A 23,621-nucleotide genomic window follows, 5' to 3' on the forward strand; every position below is an offset into this window, starting at 1 on the left:
ACTCTGGGACCTTGTGGAGTGTGTCAATGACAGCCATCTGGACATGTGTCAAGTCAGCAGTCTTCCTCATGATTGTGGAGCCTACTGAAACAGACAAAGGGACCCTTTTAAACGCTTACGAAGCCTTAGCAGGTGTTTTTTGTAAATTATTTTAATTTACTGAGATAATGACTTTTGTGTTTTCATTGGGTGTAAGTCATAATCATCAACATTAACAGAAATAAAACACTTGAAATAGATCACTCTGTTTGTAATTACTCTATATAATATATGAGTTTAACTTTTTGTATTGAAGAAGTGAAATAAATTAACTTTTTGATGATATTCTAATTTTGTGAGATGCACCTGTATATATATATATATATATATATATATATATATATATATATATATATATATATATACACAAATATATAATTACATATATGCATCATCCTAATTTCCCCTTTTTGTTTCTCCGAGTTGTAATAATATATACAGTGGGGAAAATACGTATTTGATACACTGTCAATTTTGCAAGTTTTCCCAGCTACAAAGAATGGAGAGCTCTGTAATTTTTATTGTAGTTACACTATTCCTCTACACTCATTACCTGTATTAATTGCACCTGTTTGAACTCGTTACATGTATAAAAGACACCTGACCACACAATCAATCACACTCCAACCTATCCACCATCGTCAAGACCTAAGAGCTGTCTAAGGACACCAGGGACAAAATTGTAGACTTGCACAAGGCTGAGATGGGCTACAGGACAATAGTCAAGCAGCTTGGTGAGAAGCCAACAACTGTTGGCACAATTATTAGAAAATGGAAGAAACACAAGATGACTTTCAATCTTCCTTGGTATGGGGCTCCATGCAAGATATCGCCTGTTGGGGTAAGGATGATTCCGAGAAAGGTCAAGAATAAGCCCAGAACTACATGGGATAACCTAGTTAATGACCTGAAAAGAGCTGAGACTATAGTCTTAAACATTACCAATAATAATACACTATGCCATCGCGGATTAAAATCCTGCAGGGCATGCAATTCTCCCTCCTCACACCAGCACATGTCCAGGCCCATTTGAAGTTCACCAATGAGAATCTGGATGATCCAGAGGAGGTATGGGAGAAGTTCATGTGGACAGATGAGACCAAAATAGACCTATTTGGTATCAACTTCTCTCACCATGTTTGAAGGAAGAAGAAAGATGAGTACAACCCCAAGAACACCATCCCAACCATGAAACATGGTGGTGGAAACATATTTTGGGTGTGCTTTCTGCAATGGTGACAGGACGACTGCAGCGTCATGAAGGGAGTATGGAGGGGGTCATGCATCGTGAGATTTTGGCCAACAAGCTCCTTCCCTCAGTAAGATCATTGAAGATGGATCGTAGCTGTGTCTCCAAGCATGACAAAGACCCAAAACACACAGCAATGGCAACTAATGAGTGGCTCTGTGAAAAGCATTTATAGGTCCTGGAGTGGCCTAGCCAGTCTCCAGACTTGAACCAAATATAAAATCTTTGGAGGGAGCTGAAACTCAATGTTACCCAGTGACTGCCCTGAAGCCTGAAAGATCTGGAGAAGATCTGTATGGAGGAGTGGGCCAAAATACCTGTGTAAACTTGTGTGTGTGTGCAGTGTGTGTAAACTTGGTCAAGAACTACAGCAAACGTCTTACCTCTGTAATTGCAAACAGAGATTTCAATACCAAATATTAAGTTCTGTTTTTCTATTGTATCAAATTCTTATTTTATGCAATAAAATGCAAATTATTAATGTAAAAATCATACAATGTGATTTTCTGGATTATTTTTAAGATTCTGTCTCTCAATTGAAGTGTACCTACGATAAAAATTACAGACCTCTCCCTTCTTTGTAACATAGTAACATAGTTTTTAAGGTTGAATGAAGACCATCTAGTTCAACCCATAGCCTAAAATGTTGATCCAGAGGAAGGCAAAAAAAACATGAGGCAAACACTGAGCTCCACATTGGGGAAAAAAATTCCTTCCTGACTCCATACGACAATCAGGCTAGTTCCCTGGATCAACACCCTATCAAGGAATCTAGTATATATAACCTGTAATATTATACTTTTCAAGAAAGGCATCCATGCCCTTCTTAAATTTTAGTAGTGAATCACTCATTACAACATCATGCGGCAAAGAATACCATAGTCTCACTGCTCTTACAGTAAAGAATCCGCATCTGTGATTATGATTAAACCTTCTTTCCTCCAGACATAGAAGATGACCCCTTGTCCCTGTCTCAGGCCTCAGAGTAAAAAGATCAATAGAAAGGTCTTTGTACTGTCCCCTTATATACTTGTACATAGTAATAAAATCACCCCTAAGCCTTTGTTTTTCCAAAGTAAATAACCCCAAGTCTAATAACCTGTCTTGGTATTGCAGACCCCCCAGTCCGCTAATAACCTTGGTCGCTCTTCTCTGCACCCGCTCTAGTTCAGCTATGTCTTTCTTATACACCGGAGACTAGAACTGTACACAGTATTCTAAGTGTGGTCGCACTAGTGACTTGTATAGAGGTAAAATTATGTTCTCCTCATGAGCATCTATGCCTCTTTTAATGCATCCCATTATTTTATTTGCCTTTGCAGCAGCTGCCTGACACTGGCCACCAAATGTGAGCTTGTTGTCCACCAATAGACCCAGGTCTTTTTCAGTTACAGTTTTGCCCAGTGTTTTACAATTAAGCATACAATTATACATTTTATTTCCTCTTCCCAAGTGCATTACCTTAAATTTATCCCCATTAAAGCACATTTGCCATTTATCAGGATCTAGTTTACATAGATCCTCCTGTAATATAAAATTGTCCTTCTTGTTAGAACCCTCATGTTTGTTTTTTCCATCTTTTGTTTTGCGGTCACGTGACCATTTGCATTTATATTCCAGCTCCACCCTTTTGGCTGTGCTGGACTTCAGTGTTTGACTGTTTCTCTAGCCAGGTGCTTCAGTGCCTTTCTCTGTCAGTTCGCTTGGTTCTTCTGGGACCTCTAGTACCTTTTGTCAGTTTGTCTTTTTGTGTTCTGCAACTACTTCTCTGTTTAGGAGGTGTCCCATTTTTGTCCCAGTCCTTAGTTCTTTTAGGGACCCCTCCCTTTATGTATAGGTCTTCGTTCAGACTAGCCGAGGACTAAGGCGGGTCTGTTCGCTAGGAACAGGCAGCCAGCTACATCGTAGGGTTTCAGCTTAGTCTTACTGTAGGGACAGCCTTCCCCTATCTTTCCTTAGTTCATGTTGCAGATCACAACAGCCAAACCCAACCCAAAAGTCTAAAAAGAAAGAAATTCGGGGATCAGTATGGTTTCGTTCCAGGATTTGGCTCAACGCCTGCAGGGATTGTCTCTGGAGGTGGCCGAGCTTCAGAAACACGTGAGTAGCTGTTCTGGAGCGCATTTTGTTGAACCTAAGGTAGGACTGCCTGATGCTTTTTATGGTAAACAGCAAGAATTTTTTTCCTTTAAAAATGCTTGTTTGCTATATTTTCATTTGAGACCAAGGTCCTCTGGGAATTAATCACAGCGCATTGGTTTTATTATGTCACTTTTGCACAATGAACCACAGGGGTGGGCCTTTTCTCTCCAACCTAATGATCCGTGTTTAAGGTCTGATGAAGAATTTTTTTCTTCTATGGGGCTATTATATGACGATCCTGATCAAATCTCATCTGCTGAGGCAGAACTCAGGAGTTTGAATCAGGGGTCAGGTGATGTTGAAAATTATTGGACACACTTCAGGAAATGGGCCTCAGAAGTTAAATGGAATAATCCTGCGCTGAAATGTTTATTTCTTGCTGGTCTGAGTGAAATGGTTAAGGATCTGCTAATTGCATTCCCTGCACATGAGACTTTGCAGGATGCCATGCAATTAGCTGTTCATGTGGCCTGGAGGATGAGGTTCAGGCTGAATGAGGTAAAGACTCCTGTAATGTCAGTTCCTAGTCCCCCAAAAATCTACTCAGATGGCGGAGAACCGATGGAGGTTGGGGCGATGTCACTCCGCTCTCAGGAAAGAGACAGGAGGTTTGCTGAGGGATTGTGTCTTTATTGTGGTAAAGCTGACCATTTGATTAAGTATTGTGAGCTTCGTTTAAGTAAAGAAAAAAAAAAGGTCAGTTACGCCTGTATAGCTTGTTTACGCTCTGCAGGAGTATTTCTTTCTGGGAGTTCTTCATTGCAGGGAGATTTGAATGAATTTCAGGTATTTGTGGATTGTGGTTCAACACTTAATGTGATTGATAAAGGGTTTTTGGAAAACCATAAATTGAAATCCAAACCTTTGTCATCACCTATTTTTGTGATTGCAATTGATAACACTCCCTTGAAGTGTAATACTCACAAGGTTGCTGCATTTCCCCTCACTATCAATGGAGTTCTCCAAGAAATTTTGAACTTGGTTGTTTTAGATAATTTACCCTCTCCGGTTGTTCTAGGATTGCCTTGGTTAAAACTGCACAATCCTCTACTGGACTGGTCTACTAATGTGATTAAGTCTTGGAGTCTGAAGTGCTATGATAAATGTTGTAATGGTCGCATTGCGGCGGTGGAAAAAGGGAAATTACCTGCACCTATTCAAGATTTTTGGAGCTTTTTTTCGGAGGAGCAGTCGCAAGTTTTACCTCCTCATAGTGATTATGATTGTGCCATTGAGTTTGTTCCGGGAGCTACTCTTCCCAAGAGTCGCTTGTTTAATCTGACTATCCCTGAAAGAAAGGCCTTGGAAGAATACATACAGACTAGCCTGGCTGCTGGTCACATTAGTCCTTCTAAGTCACCTGTGGCAGTTGGATTTTTCTTTGTTAAAAAAAGGACGGGGGTTTACGTCCATGTCTGGATTTTTGTGAAATTAATAAGATTACCGTACGCAATTCCTACCCATTACCGTTAATTCCTGACTTGTTTAACCAGTTAGTGGGGGCCAAGTGGTTCTCTAAAATTGATCTGCAGGGGGCATACAATTTGTTACGAGTGAAGGAGGGTGATGAATGGAAAACGGCTTTTAACACTCCGGTAGGTCATTTTGAGAATCTGGTGATGCCTTTTGGTCTTACCAATGCACCTGCATTTTTTCAGAACCTTATTAATGACATCCTGAGACCTTTCTTTGCTAAGAATGTGGTTGTGTGTTTGGATGATATTTTGATTTATTCACCAGATCTAGAGTCCCATTGGCAGAGTATACGTGAAGTTTTGCAGTTAATGAGTGATAATTCACTTTTTGCTAAGCTGGAGAAATGTGAGTTTTCTGTGCAGAAAATTAGTTTTTTGGTCTACATTGTCTCCAGCAAGGGCTTTGAGATGGACCCTGTGAAGGTTCAGGCTGTGCAGGAATGGCCTAGGCCTATTGGTTTGAAATCTATACAGATATTTTTGGGTTTTGCCAATTATTACAGGAAATTCATTAAGAATTTTTCTGTAATTGTTAAACCTCTAACCAATCTCACCAGGAAAGGTGCGAATACGGCCCACTGAACTACTGAGGCAATTGAAGCGTTTGAGTATCTCAAAAAGAGGTTTTGTTCTGCCCCTATCCTTATGCAGCCTGATCAGACCAAGCCTTTTTTGGTCGAGGTCAATGCTTCATCGGTGGGGGTCGGAGCAGTTTTGTCTCAGGAGAACAAGGGTGGAGTACACCTTTGTTCCTTCTTTTCGAAAAAAATTTCGGAAACCTAACTGAATTATGATGTTAGAATTCGGGAGTTGCTGGCTATTAAAACTTGCGTTTGAACATTGGCATCATTTTTTGGAAGGCGCTAGATTTCCTATTCAGGTTTTCACAGATCATAAGAATTTGATCTATCTGGATGCTGCCAAGAGCTCGAATGCCCGTCAAGCTAGGTGGGCACTTTTTTTTTCTCGGCTTCATTTTTCTGTTACCTCTATCCCTGTACTAGAGACCAAGAGACTTATCAGTCACAGTTTTTGGTGGCCTGAAAGGCAGAAGGAAGTCATCAAGTGGGTGCGTCAGTGTACTGTGTGTGCTAGGTCAAAGGCTTCACATACTTCTGCTGCGGGGTTGCTTTGCCCTCTGGAGGTTCCTAGTGCGCCTTGGATGCATCTCACAATGGATTTTATTACTGATCTTCCTGTGTCCGATGTTTTTACTGTCATCTGGGTGGTCGTGGACCGTTTTACTAATATGTGTCATTTGGTTCCATTCATTAAGTTTCCCTGCACCAAAACACTGGCTAAGGCGTTTGTTAAGGAGATTGTCAAGCTCCATGGTGTTCCCACGGATATTGTTTCTGATAGAGGACCTCAGTTTGTGGCTCGCTTTGGCGTGATTTTTGTGACAGGTTGGCAGTCCATTTGTCATTTTCGTATGGTTATCATCCTGAGTCTAATGGACAGACTGAATGAAAGAACCAGGATGTTGAACAGTTTTACGTTGTTTTGTGGCGGACAATCAAGAGGTGTGGTCTGAGTTTCTACCTCTCGCAGAATTTGCTCTTAACAATCATACATCCTCCTCTGCTGGGTGTTCTCCTTTTTTTTGTTGTACTGCGAGACATCCGTCTTTTGGTTCGTTCTCCAAATTGGGGTCGGCGGTGCTGGAGGAGGAGAATTTTTCCGGTGATTTGGAGAGAGTTTGGACTAATGTACGTTGCAACCTTCAAGAGGCTAGCAAGAAGTCCAAGAAGTATTTTGACAGGAAACGTAAGGAGGGTTTGTTTACTGTGAGTGACATGGTTTGGTTGTCCTCGAAGAACATGCGGTGGAGGATTCCCTCTAAAAAACTGGATACTAAGTTTGTGGGTCCATTTAAAGTGCTTCAGGTTGTTAACCCGTCTGCTGTCATGTTGGATGTCCTACTTCCTGAAAGTTTAATCCTGTGTTTCATGTTTCCTTGTTGAAAAAGGCTGATGTATCAGATAGGGACGCCACTGTCACAGTTCCTATTGTGGTGGAAGACGGCGAATATTAAATTTTTCGTATCTTGAATTCTAGATGGCATAGAAGGAGATTACAGTATCTCGTCTCCAGGAAGGGTTTCGGTCCCAAAGACAACTCCTGGGTAAGGACTGATGATGTCTCTGCTCCTAGGCTTGTCAAAGCTTTCCTCAAGAGGTTTCCGGATAGGCATGGGCCTGGAGGATCTGGAGGATCCTCATAAAAGAGGGGGTACTATTAATCCTTCCTGTTTGTTTTTCCAATCTTGAGTTTTGTGGTCACATGACCATTTGCCTTTATATTCCAGCTCCGCCCTTTTGGCTGTGCTGAACTTCAGTGTTTGACTGTTTCTCTAGCCAGGTGCTTCAGTTCCTTTCTCTGTCAGTTCGCTTGGTCCTTCTTGGACATCTAGTACCTTTTGTCAGTTTGTCTTTTTGTGTTCTGCAACTACTTCTCTGTTTAAGAGGTGTCCCATTTTTGTCCTAGTCCTTAGTTCTTTTAGGGACCCCTCCCTTTATGTATAGGTCTTCGTTCAGACTAGCCGAGGACTAAGGTGGGTCTGTTCGCTAGGAGCAGGCAGCCCGCTACATCGTAGGGATTCAGCTTAGTCTTACTGTAGGGACAGCCTTCCCCTATCTTTCCTTAGTTCATGTTGCAGATCATAACACTTCTCTGTATTGATTACCCTGCAGAGTTTAGTGTCATCTGCAAATATTGAATTACTACTCTGTATGCCCCCTACAAGGTCATTAATACATATGTTAAAAAGAAGCGGGCCCAATACTGACCCCTGTGGTACCCCACTGTTAACTGAGACCCAGTCTGAGTGTCTTCCATTAATAACCACCCTTTGCTTCCTGTCACTGAGCCAGTTCTTAACCCACTTCCATATATTTTCCCCTATCCCCATTGTTCTCGTTTTATGTATCAACCTTTTGTGTGGAACTGTATGCTTTTGAAAAGGCCATATACACAACATCCACTGCATTTCCTTGGTCCAGTCCGGAACTTACCTCTTCATAAAAGCTGATCAGATAAGTCTGACAGGAACGGTCCCTCAGAAACCCATGTTGATATTGGGTCATGAGGTTATTCTTCTTCAGATACTCTAGTGTAGCATGTCTTAGGAAACCCTCCAGGATTTTACCCACAGTAGAGGTTAAGCTTACCGGCCTATAATTTCCAAGTTCGGTTTTCGTCCCCTTTTTGAATATTGGCACCACATTTGCTGTACGCCAGTCCTGTTGTACAGACCCTGTTATTATGGAATCTTTAAAGATTAAAAATAATGGTCTATCTATGACATTACTTAATTCCTGCAGTACTCGCGGGTGTATCCCATCCGGGCCCAGAGATTTGTCAACTTTACTGATTTTTAGACGCCCCCATACTTCCTGCTGGGTTAAGCAAGTGACATTTAATGGAGAATTTTTGTTATCACTGATCATGTTTTCTGTCATGCGATTTTCTTGTGTAAATACTGTTGAAAAAATATCATTTAGCATATTGGCTTTTTCCTCATCCACCATTTCACCCAGACTATTTTTAATGGGGCCAACAATATATTTTTTTAGTTTTTTACTATTTATGTAGTTAAAGAATATTTTGGGATTATTTTTACATTCTCTGGCAATGAGTCTCTCTCTCTGTCTCAATCTTTGCTGCCTTGATTTGGTTTTTCCAAAATTTTTTTAATTTTCTGTATTTATTTAATGCCTCATCACTACCTACTTGCTTTAGTTCTCTAAATGCTTTCTTTTTGTCACTTATTGCACCCCTTACAGCTCTATTTAGCCATAGTGGTTTCCTCCTATTTCTAGCATGTTTATTCCCATAGGGTATATATTGTGCACGGGTCCTATTCAGGATGCTAATAAATGTCTCTCACTTGCTTTGGGTAGTTTTATGTCTCAGGATATCGTCCCAGTTTATTGCACTAAGATCATCTCTCAACAGTTGGAAATTTGATTTCCTGAAGTTTAGTGTCCTTGTAACCTCTCTACTACACATCTTATTAAAGGATACATAAAAACTTATTATTTTGTGATCACTATTACCCAAGTGACCCCCAACTCGTATATTTCATATGCGGTCTGGCCTGTTGGTTAATATTAGGTCTAACAATGCCCCCCTTCTTGTTGGGTCCTGAACCAGTTGTGAAAGGTAATTGTCTCTCATAGTTGTCAAAAAACTATTACCTTTGCTTAAACTACAGGTTTCTGTTCCCCAATGTATTTCAGGGTAGTTAAAATCCCCCATAATAATGACTTCTCCTTGAGTCTCTGCTTCATCTATTTGCTTTATGATGATATTCTCCGCTGCTTCCATTATTTTTGGAGACTTATAACCAACCCCTATCAGTAATTTATTATTTTTTCCCTCTCCTCTTATCTCCACCCACAGGGACTCTACATTTTCATTAGATTCACATATATTCTCTCTCAAGATGGGTTTTAAGGATGATTTTACATATAAACACACACCACCCCCTCGCTTGTTTGTACAGTTATTTCTGACCAGAATATAGCCCTGAAAATTAACTGCCCAGTCATGGCTCTGGTCCTGCCATGTCTCAGATATCCCTACCATGTCATAATTATTTTGCAACAAAATTAATTCTAATCCCTCCATTTTGTTGGTGAGGCTTCTGGCATTAGTGTACATGCATTTTATGTATCTAGGTAGATGGGAAAATTGGAAAATTTGCAAAATCGGCAGTGTATCAAATACTTATTCTCCCCACTGTATATATATATATATATATATATATATATTTAGGTATATATATTCAAATTTATATTTTATATTCTTGCATATACTGTATATTACGACAATCTCTGTTATTTTTGTGGCTAAACATCTAATTCAATTGACTCTGTATGTGTATGTTATCTTACATGAATATCACCATCTAGTGTCCAATTGTGGATATTACATATACTTTTCAAATGCCCAGCAACCTTTCCCATTGACCACTGCTTCTCCATTTCCAATACATGTGTAATCGGCGCTGCGCATGCGTGGTCTGGGTCCGGACCTCCCTCGCTGACTGTATTTTTATGTGCCCTGTAACGTCGGGTCACGTGGTTCACTATGTGATCATGATGTTGTGGGTGACATGACACAGTTCCGGGGGTTACTCCGAGACACCTGTACACATTATACATCACACTACTCCACTTCCACAGCTATTGTTTAACACTGACACACCTCCTCCTTTGTCGGCTGATGACATTTTTTTAACCTTCTGCTTCTGATGAAGCCACCCGATGATGAAGGTGACAAAACGTACATCAGGGTGGTTGTCACTTAGGAGAGGGAGTCTCCTATCATCAATATATCCAGCAGTAAGCATTGCATGCATTAATACATCTTATTTTGAACCTTACACAGGGCAGCGCTGCACTTTTATGGTTCTAATGCTATAACATGCATTGAAACTAAGATATAGGATACTATCCATGCAATACTTTGTAAAGAAAAAAGTCCTGCTCACCTATGTTCAATTCAGGAATTAGTCTTCAGTGGTGCAGGAATGCTGTGACGGCAGCAAGCAAAAGAACCAAAGTTAATATCCAGCATCACGTCCATAGATAAAAATTGTTTTCTTTTTTAAATCATGTTAAAATCCTTTTCAAGGAACGTAAGGTATGGAGAGGAGGTGACCTTACATGTTTTGAACCAAATGATTCTTAAATATAGTGCAGCACCCTACGTAAATGACTCCAATTTATACATAATGGTGGAAGGAAATGATGTAAATACACATGAAAATACAAATATAATCTCACATAAATAATGTCTATTTTAATATATATACATAAGATTAGTTTTAATATTCATCGCTTTTGGTGTTCTAGTATCCAAATGAAAGATCCAAAAGGCTTTTTTGTATTTGAGTATTTGGTTTCTATCCCCACCCCGATTAAGCTGAGACACTAGATTTATGGCATTAACCCTTAGGGAACTCACATTTCCATTGTGAGCATAAAGGAAATGTTGTGATGTGTCTGAAAGTCTTCTGGTGGTTTTTTTTGAGCATCGTAAATATGCTCTGAGATGCATTTTCTCAATGGACGAGAGGTACAACCCACATACTGCAACCTGCATGTCTCACAGGTAATAAGGTATACTGTATGTGTTGAACTGCAATTGATGAAATGATCAATATCATATCACGGTAATTATCATTGACAGTAGACACATGTATTAGTGTTATACATTTAAGGACACAAACGTCAAAGTTTTTTTCCGCACTTATAAACATGTGAATGAATAGCCAGATTTCCAAGTTTCTAATTTTCTTATTTTTATACTTTTTGTTAGTATGATCACTAGGTGAAATGATATTTCCTATTGTGGTTCCACATTTATGGACACATCTATAGACATTTTTAAAAATATTTTTTAAAGAATGGTCTGTATAAAGTATGGGTATATATTTTTATGATGTTAATAATTTGATAATAATTATTCCTATGTTGTGTTGAAAAGACTATGGACTTGGTCATTTTACAGTTATTAGTTGGTTTATTTTGTTATGTGAAATACTGTTCTCGCGTTTTTGAATCAGCTCTTTTTTTGGCTATGTTTAAATTATCTGTAGTTTATCCTCTTTGTAAAAGTCGCATATCAATGAGGGATTTTTCGTGGGTGTAACTTTCTTCAGTACAACAATATCTCCTTGCTCTAAAATACTCTCCTACAGATAAATTATGTATTAAATGCTTTGGATAGCAACTGGTGGAGTACAGTAAAGAATTACCTGCTATAGGTTTTCTATAAATGTTAGTATGACCTTTCTGTTGGGTAAAATCCCCAATTAAAAAGATATCTAAAAATGAAATACAGGTAGAATGACTATAATACGTAAAGGGGAGGTTTTCAGAATTAGTAATGTATCCGTTGAAATTCAGTATGAACATCCCATCACCGCACTATATGATGGGGACATTGTCGATGAAGTGACCATACCAAAAAACTTTGGGTACATAGGGATTATGAGCATTGTATAAATATTTCATCTTCCACCAATTCATGTATATACCGTATTTTTCGGACTATAAGATGCACCGTACCATAAGACGCACCTAGGTTTTAGAGGAGGAAAATAAAAAAATAAAAATTTAAGCAAAAAATGTGGTCATGAGGCACTTTTAAGGGGGAGGGGGTCTTCTGCTGACACTGGTATAGGGGTAATGTCCCCCAATTCTGACAATATCCCCCATCCTGGTATATATGCCGCCCCCCTTCCTTTTATATGTGGTCACCATCCCCATCCTGGTATGCCTGGCATGCCTCCATCCTGGTATGCATGGCTCCCCTCATCCTTATCCTGGTATGCATGGCACCCCTCATGCCTATCCTGATATGCATGGCACCCCTCAACCCTGTCCTAGTATGCATGGTACCCCTCATCCCTGTCCTGGTAAGCATGGCACTCCTAATCCCTATCCTGGTATGCATGGCACCCATCATCCCTGTCCTGGAATGCATGGCACCCATCATCCCTGTCCTGGTATGCATGGCACCCCTCATCCCTGTCATGGTATGCATGGCACCCCTAATCCCTATCCTGGTATGCATGGCACCCCTAATCCCTGTCCTGGTATTCATGGCACCCCTCATCCCTGTCCTGGTATGCATGGAACCCCTAATCCCTATCCTGGTATGCATGGCACCCATCATCCCTATCCTGGTATGCATGGCACCCCTCATCCCTGTCCTGGTATGCATGGCACCCCTCATCCCAGTCCTGGTATGCATGGCACCCCTAATTCCTATCCTGGTATGCATGGCACCCCTAATCCCAGTCCTGGTATGCTTGGCACCCCTAATCCCTGTCCTGGTATGCATGGCACCTCTAATCTCTGTCCTGGTATGCATGGCACCCCTAATCCCTGTCCTAGTATCCATGGTCCCCCTAATCCCCATCAGGCTGCACATTAAAAAATAAATAAACACTCCTACTCACCTTTCCTTTCTCTCCTCCAGCGCTGCATCCTGTCTACCTGCACTGATCTCTCCATGTGAGCTGCGCATGATGTCACTGCCATGCGCAGCTCACAAGGAGAGATCAGCTGCCGGAAGTCACTGCTCCCCACGCCGGGACTGTGTGCGCGGGGAGCAGTGACTTCACTCTCCTTCATGGGCCTGGAGAGAGGTTGAATATTCATGCCCTTTAACAGCGGGCACAGGGGATAGCCGGCAGCAGCAGGAGCCGCAGCGCGGCTACACTGTATACTGCTATTAAGGAGCATGAATATTCAGTGCTCCTCACGCCCCATGGGCTTGGGGAGCAGTTAATATTCATTTTCTTTAGCAGCGGAGACAGTGTAGGCTGCAGTAGGCGACTGCTGCCTCCTGTGCCCCGCTCCTCCACCGATACCGCTCCCCCCACACCACACATAAATATACACCCCCCCAACATTCGGACTATAAGATGCACCCCCCATTTTCCTCCAAAATTTTGGAGGAAAAAAGTGCGTCTTATAGTCCGAAAAATATGGTATTAGCCAACGAGGGGGGAAATTTTGCCCCATGGAACAGCCTTATTACTGTAAGAAGAATAAATCCAAAAAAGAAAAATAATTATTGATTAGAAGAAAGTAGGCAACATCAATAATATAAGCCCGTGGTTCATCTGAGTAGTTGGTATGTTTTTCCAACTGATCTAAATGCCATGACTCAATCTCAACCAATCATGCGTTCTAGAAGTGTACAATGTTAAGTTGAGGTTGAGTTCATCTATTTTCAAACTCTAATGTACCACTTTGAAGTGATAATAACTCGTAAACTGATAAAAACAAACATATATAAGCTTATAGTTTATAAATGCTGATTTGAATTTTCTGTGTTACAGGAAAACATAGGGACAAAATAAATATTATTATGATGTTTCTCATGGACTCATGGCTGAAATGAGAGACGTCCGAAAAAACACGACGATTTGTGATGTAAAGATCAATATCAGCCCTGATGAGGCTTTGGTCACCTTCTCTAAAAGTAATTCATCAGAGCTATTATTAATAATATTTATTAGGAAAACAACTTAAAAGTAAAGTCTCATAAATTAACATTTCAGTGAATAAACTCTAGATAAAGATATAGCTCTGCAAGTTGAGTTCTCTATATCAAGTTTAATGTACCAAGCAATTATACTGTAGGTTACAATAACCTTTTAAAAGTTTTTCAATTAACATATACTATAGAAGCTTTTTAACCCCTTCATCCCCGGACAATTTTCCGTTTTTGTTTTTTCCTCCCCTTCTTCCAAGAGCCATAACTTTTTTGTTTTCCCAGCCATATAGCCATATGAGGGCTTGATTTTTGCAGAATGAGTTGTACTTTTGATTGACACCATTCATTCTGCCTCATAGTGTACTGTAAAATTGGAAAAAAATATATAAATTGCAAATGATTAATATATGGTAAAACTGACCTGGTATTATGATTCCCCAAGTCAGTTCGAGTACGCAGATACCAAACATGTATAGTTGTTTTTTTATTTAAAGAAGTTGTGCACTACTTTAGACTATCCCCCCCCAATGTATCCCCTCGGGGCCCCTAAGACTTTTTGTAAATACCTTCCGTTGCAGATAATGCCTGTGAGCGGTGCCATTGGTGGCCTCTCACAGGCATCACGTGACCCCACGCTGACGTCACGACAAGTGAGGTGTGACTCTGCACTGGGGTCCACGCGGTGGCTGCTTGGTTGTGGATGGGGTTGCCCCCCGCGGCAGACCCAGCATCCACTGCGCGCCTTCCCAATGAATGGGGAGAGGCAGAGCGCGCGGTGGATGCCGGGTGTGACGCTGGGGGTAACCCCGCGCACAGCCTGGCATCCACCGTGGAACCAAGAAATAAAAGACCCCTGGCTGCTGCCAGCACTTGTCGTGACCTCGGCGGATGTCAGAGCCGGCTGCTGCCGGGGGTCACGTGATGCCTGTGAGCGGCCAGTGATAGCGCCGCTCACAGGCATTATCTGCAACATAAGGTATTTACAAAAAGTTTTAGGAGCCTGGGGGGTACATGGGGTGGGGTAATCTAAAGTAGTGGACACCCCCTTTAAGTGGTGAAAAAAAATAAGAAATTTGTCTAATAAATGTTTTTTTCAATTTTGTGACCATTTGTCGTTTCTATTTTTCGGGATCTGGGGCTGTGTGAGGGCTTATTTTTTGCGACCTGAGCTGATGTTTTCACTGATACCATTTTGGGGTAGATACAAGGTTTTAATCGCCTCTTATTGCATTTTATTGCAACGTTGTGGCGACCAAAAAAACATAATTCTGGTGTTTTGATTTTTTTTCTCACTACAATGCTTACTGATTTGATTAATTTATTTTATATTTTGATAGATCAGACATTTCTGAACTTGGCGAGATCAAATATGGGTATTTTACTTTAGTTGTTTTATTTTTAATAGTGCAAAAAAGGGGGGTGATTTGAACTTGCGTGTTTTTAGTTTTTGAAAAAAATTTTTTTTACTTTTTACTGAATTTAATAGTCCCCTTAAGAGGCTTGGGGCTGTGATCGTCAGATCACCGTGCTATACATAGCAGTGCTTCAGCATTGCTGTGTATAGCATAAATCACAATCTCCGATGAAAGCAGGCCATGGGCCATGTTGAGCAGACCCCCGGTTTGATGACAACCCATCGGCGCTCTGCAATCACATGACGGCCATGCCAATGGGCAGGATCAATGATGTGCTTCCTGTCTGCACATGTTAAGTTCTGCTGTCAGTGACTGACAGCGGCATATAACTGGTTAACAGCTCTGGGTTGATCACTGATGCACCAACAACTGTTAGAGGCACTTGATGGCTGTTTATATCAGCCATCAAGTGTGGGGAAAGATGAGGGCTAAGCGTGTGAGCCTGCATCAAAGGCAGGCACATGGCCCGTGACATACATGTACGTCATTGGTCATAAAGGGGTAGATATAGTACTTTTCTTGTAAAGCATCTTTGTAATCTAAAATTTGATAATAGCTCAATTTCAATGTGCAGGAGAACATGAGGACAAAATTATTTTAAGTGATAATGCTCCTTATGGAACCAAGGCTGAAAAGAGAGATGTTCTCAAAGACACCATGATTTTTATGCCTGGCCTCACTTATATAACAATTGATATCTGTCCAGATGTGGAAGTAGTCGCTTTCTCTGAAAATAAGGTTACTTTGTCTTGAATTTGATTAAAAGAATGGTCATATAAAAAACAAGTGTTGTTCTAATTTACATTGCTTGCATTAAACAAACATTTGGCATTCATAACAATATATAATGAAATTGCAGTTTAAGCAATAACTCAATGCTTTTTGAGTCTTCAACCCTAGGTTGACAGTGAGGGATAATTAATGTAAATTAAATGAACAGTTTACTTTATAAACAATGATGAACAAAGGCTTTTACAAAACGACAAGAGGACAGAAGACACATTCAGACTCTACCTCCTCCTCATCCAAGCTTAGGCAAGGCACAGATATATACAAATTTGAAGGCTCTATGATGGCTGTCTTAAAGCAACTTCAAGCTAATTTTCACCAAAAGTATAGTCACGTCCACCAACAGTAAGTTCTTAGGATTGTGCAAAAGTTTGAGGTAGGTGTAAAAAGAAAGCTCCAAAGTGAGAATGGTTTCAAAAGCAGAATAGTTTGTTTATTTTCTAAATTAACAAAATGCAAAGTGAATAAACAATCAATCACATCAATATTTGGTGTGATCACCTGATGCCTTCAAAACAGCCTCACAGTATGAATTATTCTAGTTACCCTTGCACACAGTTTTTGAAGCAGGGAGGTTGTTTCAAACACCTTGTTGAACTAACCACAGATCTTCTGTGTAGGCTTGTGCAAATCCTTCTGTCTCTTCTTGTAATCGCAGACAGACTCGATGATGTAGGGCTCTGTGGGGGCTTCATCCCCACTTCCAAGTCTCCTTGTATTCCTTTACACTGAAGACAGTTCTTAATTCAGGCTGTATGTTTTGGGAATATTAGATTCTTTAGGGAAAACATGTTTTTAAAATCCACACTTGTACATACTGGCTTAACCCCTTTACAGCCTGGGGCGTAATAGTACGCACCAGACTGTTACCCCCTGATCAGCGCTGGCTCCGGCGCTGAGCCCACACTGAACCAGGCACATGTCAGCTGATTTATACAGCTGACATGTGCCCGTAACAGCTGCGGGTGGAATTGCAATCCACCCGTGGCTGTTAGCATGTTAAATGCCGCTGTCAATCTCTGACAGCGGCATTTAACAGCGCCGCGCCGGAAGTGTGTCACTTACCCCTCCCATCGGTGACCCTATCACGTGATCACGGGTCACTAATGGGTGGGTATGAAAACCCTGGGTCTGCAGCAGACTCCAGTGGTTGTCATGTAAAGATTGCTATGAGCTCCACCTAGTGGTCGGCGCTCATAGCACAGTAGCATTTCTGCTACATAGAGGTGATCTGCTCATCACCTCTATGTAGCAGAGGCGATCAGACAGTTGCTGCTTCTAGTCTCCTATGGACACTATAGTATTAATTAATAATTGTTGAAATTGCAAAAAAAGTGCAATTTCACAATTGTTGTTCATTATACGGTAAAACTGACACTACAGGTCAGTATGATTTTTTTTTATTTGGATAGTTTTTTTATTTAAGTGGTGAAAATTTTGGGGTAAATTTGTATAAAAAAAAAAAACTTTCTGGTGTCGTAATTTTCTGAGACATTTTTCGGGATATTGCACTGTGTGAGGTCTTATGTTTTTGTACCCTGAGCAGTCATTTTTACTGCTACTATTTTGGGGTAGATGTAATGCTTTAATAGCCTCTTATTGCATTTTATTGCAATGTTGCTGCGGCCATAAAAAGTAATTCTGGTGTTTCAATTTTTTTTCTCTTTATGCTGTTCACTGATTGGATTAATTTATTTCATATTTTGATAGATCAGAGTTTTATGAATGCAGCAATACAAAATATGTGTATTTTTATTGTTTTATTTTTAATGGAGCAAAAAGGGTGTGATTTGAACTTTTGTGTTTGTTTTATTTTTTTAGATTTTTAAAAACTTTTTTTTAATTTACTTTTTACTGTATTTAATAATTCCCTTAGGGGACCTGAAGCTACAATCATCCGCATCAGCACTGTTATGTATAGTGAAAATTAGAGATGAGCTAACATACAAGGTTGAACGAACATACAGTAAAAAGTTTGGTTTGGGTGCAAACTTGACCTTGAACTTGACCCAAGACCCTAACCCAATACAAGTAAATGGGGACCCAAACTTCCATGCTTTAAAATGGCTGTAAAATGGTCATTATCAGGGCTGGAGGGCTGCAAAAGGAAGCTAAAGTGGGGGTAAGAGCAGGACAATTGCCCTGCAAACAAATGTGAATAGGGAAATTACATAAAGGGATTCTTTCACCATAGCAATCATGTTAAACAGGAAGTAAATGAATAACATAAAAATTTTAACAGTGCCCTCACAGAGACTGAGGTTAGCAACTTCCAGTCCAGTCCAGTACAGTAAATTACACACCCAAGGTAACCTTAGTTCACAGTCTCCAGGTGTTGAAGCAGCTGGAAACTCCAGTAACCTACAATGTCCTATGAGGTTTCCGGGCCTAGCAGCTGCCGGGAGACCGATTGGCTCTGAACCCTGGTGAAAAGTTACCTGAGTTCAAGCCACCAGGTCTCACAATAGCTCCAGTGCCGGACTGTTGAATGCCGCAGTGTTGAATGCCAAACTTGGAATCGGTAATCAGTCCAGCACTGGAACTTGCAAATCAAGAGAAACATCTGCTATGAACTCAGGTGATCTTACTGTTCTTGTTATTAAATAAAAAAAATATAAAAAAAAAACGCTTGGGGCCCCCGTAATTTTCTTAATCAGCAGAGGGAAGGCTGGGGGGGCTGATGCTAATATTCTGGGAAGGAGCCAATAGCCATAAAGGTTCCCAGGCTATTAATATCAGCTCACAGCTGTGAATATATTACAGTACTGTTGAAAGCATTAATAACTTAAAGTACTTAGTTAACCTTTTTTGATCAAAAAATGCAAAAGCCATCCAACCACATCAAGGTGTACTTTTATATGGATGTGCCTTATTAATAATGTCCTCCTCTCCATCTCCCAAACCAGGCCTCATCTGAATGGGGAAATGAAAACCTTGCTTAAGCTAGGTGGGTGAATAATGGTGCTGAGTCCTGTTGGGGGCCCTACCACCCAATATATACTAAAAGAAAAAAATAGGGCCTGCATGCTTTAGTGTTAAATTACTGTACAGGTGCACAAATATGCTATGCAATATTTTATAAAAATATTAACATGTCCTAAAAGGCAATAGAGACAAGGAAATGTCTTCAATTTCAGACCTGTTCAGCTTGGGTAATACTGCCTGATTTATGATTTCCTAAAATAAGAGGGGCACCGGTTTTTCCTGCCCAGACAGGTGGGAGTAAAGTAATTTTTAACATTTTTGTAGTTAAATTAAATGGATGTAAACATTCTAAATTTTCTTTTTGTTGGAAAATAATTGTTTTCTAATTGACTCTCTGATGTGACTGTAGATTGAAGTTATTTTTCCTTTCAGAATTCACTAATTAAGGGATAAAATGATGCAAACACATTACTGTTCTAAATAAATAAATATATCAAATAAAATGATGTCCTCTTTTCACAGTAATTAAAGATTCAGCCTTGTAAACAGTGACTTGGAATGATTTTATGACAAATGACCAAAGACATATCAACCATGAAAACTCAGCCCTGCAAAAATCCCTTAAGCGCGTGAGACTCAATCAATGTGGAATAGGTGCCAGCTTATGTGATGGAAGTATTCACTCATCCAACATTTGGTGTGATGACAGCCAGTTTTTGTCCATGAATGGTACAATCCCACACAGCCAGGCAGAAAACAATCTTTTGATTACTATTTAACTTCTTATATGCAAATAAAACTGTAACTCACAGAAATAAACTACCACATAATTTATGTTAATTATATATTCATATTACATATACTAATGTTCCTAATATAAAAAAATGAGCCTGTGGCTGGTCTTCATAGATCGTCAATATTAAAACATATCACAATTTTGTAGTATTGCAGAATATAGAACATGCAATTAAATGATCCCAGGTTCAAGCCCCTGAGTCCCAGAGTAAGGACTATAAAATAAAGTGAAAATTAATTAAAGTTATTCAAAAATAACAAAGTTGAAGTCACCACTCCCCTTTCCCAGTTCAAAAATATTTTTTGTTATTGCCACATCTGTAAAAGTCCTTAATATGAAAATACAAAATGATTTAACCCAAGTGGTATACCGCGTAAAGAATAAAAATTGAAACACAAGGATATTTTTTGGTTACTGCACCTTCCCCTTAAAAAATGCAACAAAAAGCAAACTAAACATTGTATGTACAGTGGTGTGAAAAAGTGTTTGCCCTCTTTCTGATTTCTTATTCTTTTTCATGTTTGTCACACTTATGTTTCATATCACAAAACAAATTTAAATATTAGATAAAGATAACACAAGTACACACAAAATGCAGTTTTTACATGAAGGTCTTTATTATTAAGGGTAAAGGAAATCCAAACCTACAGGGCCCGGTGTGAAAAAGTGACTGCCCCCTAAACCTAATAAATGGTTGGGCCGCCCTTACCAGCAACAATTGCAATCAAGCATTTGTGATAACTGGCAATGAGTCTTTTACAACTCTCAGGATGAATTTTGCCCCACTCATCTTTGCAAAATTGTTGTAATTCTGCCACATTGAAGGGTTTCCGAGCATGAACCGCCTTTTTAAGATCATGCCACAGCATCTCAATCGGATTAAGGTCAGGACTTTGACTAGGCCACTCCAAAGTCTTTATTTTGTTTTTCTTAAGTCATTCAGAGGCGGAATTGCTGGTGTGTTTTGGATCATTGTCCTGCTGCATAACCCAATGTGCTTCAGCTTGAGGTCACAAACAGATGACTGGATATTCTCCTTCAGGATTTGTTGGTAGACCGCAGAATTCATTGTTCCATTTACCACAGCAAGTCTTCCAGGTCCTGAAGCAGCAAAACAGCCTCAGACCATCACACTACCACCACCATATTTTACTGTTAGAATGATGTTCTTTTTCTGAAATGCTGTGTTACTTCTATGCCAGATGTAATGGAACATACACCTTCCAAAAAGTTCAACTTTTATCTCATCAGTCCACAGAGTATTGCCTTGTGCTAATTGGCTAATTACTCAGTGTGGCCAACTGCTGCTTGATTCTATCAGACATTTCATTTCATATATATTCAGCTCTGGCTAGGGATAGCACGCGTTCGGGGTCACGCGTGCAATACATTTTAAGTGCAATAGTTTAAAGTGCAGTTATACAATTGCAGTTGGATAGGGCAGGAGACAGGTAAGGTGCATAAGACATTCAATCAAAGATGCTTCTAGGTCAGTCTTACTGCATTATGCTTTGGTCATATCAATCTGCTTCTTGTTTTAACTTCTGCTTTGTCACAACTCGCCCGCCCTTTAACACATTCTGTGCACTCTCTCCATATCAACCCCTCCCTTCTCCCCTCTCCCATGTATAACTCTGAGGCTATACTGACATTTCTCACCCACTTCAAACCATCCACTACCTCCATACAGCACTCAAAACGTTCATACAAATCATTGCACCACCTGCTCTTTCTCTTTTTTCTCCTTTTACTAGTCGCAGGTGACATCTCCCCCAACTTTGGGCCTCCCTCCACTAGCATACATTACTCTTCTCCAGCTGCATATAGAAACCCTGCTAATCTTATGAACAATCAGTGCATGCCCTCTCCTATCGCTTTCCATTGTGCTCTCTGGAACGCACGGTCTGTGTGTAACAAACTAACTTACATTCACAATTTTTTCCTCCCTAATTCCCTTAACCTTCTGGCTATTACAGAAACGTGGATCCAGCAGTCAGACACCACCGCCGCTGCTGCTCTCTCGTTTGGTGGGCTGAAATTTTCACATACCGCCAGACCTGAGAACAGACAGGGTGGAGCTGTTGATTTGCACCTTTCATCACAATGTGCTTTCCAGGTCATTCCCCGGGTTCCCTCACTTTTGCTTCCTTCCTTTGAAGTCCACACCGTCAGACTCTTTATCACTAGAACTACCACATGGTTCATAATACCTATAACTACCATTAGGGGTCATTTTGACCCCCATTCAAAAGTACTGACTCTGGAGTAAAAATAACTTTTTTTGCCAACAAATTAAAGAACATTTATTTTAACTTAGTAGGAACATTGTTAAGATCAAGTACAGCAGTTTAAATGCATTTTCCTTTTACATGGCCATAGCATGCGGCGTCCAACAGTTAACACAAACAGTACTTTCTTCCACTTTCCCAGTGCATTTTCCACAAACTGTTTTGTTACACCTTGCACAAGTTTTAATTGTTTTGTTTTCGTTGCATCTTCCAACTCCACATTTTCGACGCTTGAGGATTTCTTGTCCTTTTGTTTGTGGTTCAGACATTGCGGATGATGGGCCACTTCTTGATTCCCAATAATTCTTGCGAAGGTCTAATGCCAGCTGAAGAATGAACTCCCGTCTGCTAATTTGACTCCCAGTTGCTGTTTTATAGAGTATTGTTGCGTTTATAGCTGCTAAATCTGTTAGAACTCTCCTGTTAGGTTTTTTCTATCTTGCTGGTCACATGACCTTTTTTGCCTATTTAGTCCTGCTCCGCCCTCCTGGCCTTGCTGGACTTCATCGTAATTTCTACTCTTAAGCTAGCTTGGTGCTTTGTTACCTATCTCAGTCAGTTTAACTAGGTCTTCGGACCTTTATGTTCTATGTTGTGTGTTTGTCTTTTACTGCTACAATTTCTGCTAGGAGGTGTCCAACTTTATCCCAGTCCCTAGTTCTTGTAGGGATCCCTCCCTTGCATCTATAGGTCTTCGTACAGACTAGCCGAGGACTTTAGCGGGTCTGATCGCAGGATCAGGTTCCCCGTTACATCGTAGGGATCTAGCTTAGTTCTATGGTAGGGACAGATCTCCGTTCTTTCCTTACTGCTTGTAGCAGATCATAACAGTAAGTCCAGCCCAAAAATATCTCTAAGGAAAGACTTCCAGTTTCCATCATGGTGTCGGTTCAGGATTTGGCTCAACGCCTGCAGGGACTCTCTCTGGAGTTGGCCGAGCTCCAGCAACACGTGAGTAGCTGTTCTGGAGCACATTTTGTGGAGCCAAAGGTACGTTTGCCTGATTTATTTTTTGGTGATCAACAAGAATTTTTTTCCTTTAAAAATGCTTGTTTGTTGTATTTTTGTTTGAGACCCAGATCCTCTGGTGATGAATCACAGCGCATAGGGTTCATAATGTCACTTTTGCGCAAAGAACCTCAGGGATGGGCCTTTTCTCTCCAACCTAGTGATCCATGCTTTAGATCAGTGGATAGTTTTTTTCTGCTTTGGGTTTGTTGTATGATGATCCTGATCGTGTCTCATCAGCTGAAACTGAATTGAGACTTTTGAGGCATGGATAAGGTAATGTGGAAAAATATTGTTCTCACTTCCATCGGTGGTCTGTCCAGGTGGAGTGGAACGATTCAGCTTTGAAAAGTTTGTTTCTTGCGGGGCTAGGTGAAAGGGTTAAGGATTTGCTGATTGCTTATCCCACACCGGGTAACTTGCAGGAGGCAATGCAATTAGCTACACGGGTGGACAGGAGACTGCGTGCAAGGG

Source organism: Phyllobates terribilis, unplaced genomic scaffold, assembly GCF_046119375.1.
Source record: "Phyllobates terribilis strain yellow unplaced genomic scaffold, ASM4611937v1 Scaffold_9__5_contigs__length_417890890, whole genome shotgun sequence".
Taxonomy (NCBI): Eukaryota; Metazoa; Chordata; class Amphibia; order Anura; family Dendrobatidae; genus Phyllobates; species Phyllobates terribilis.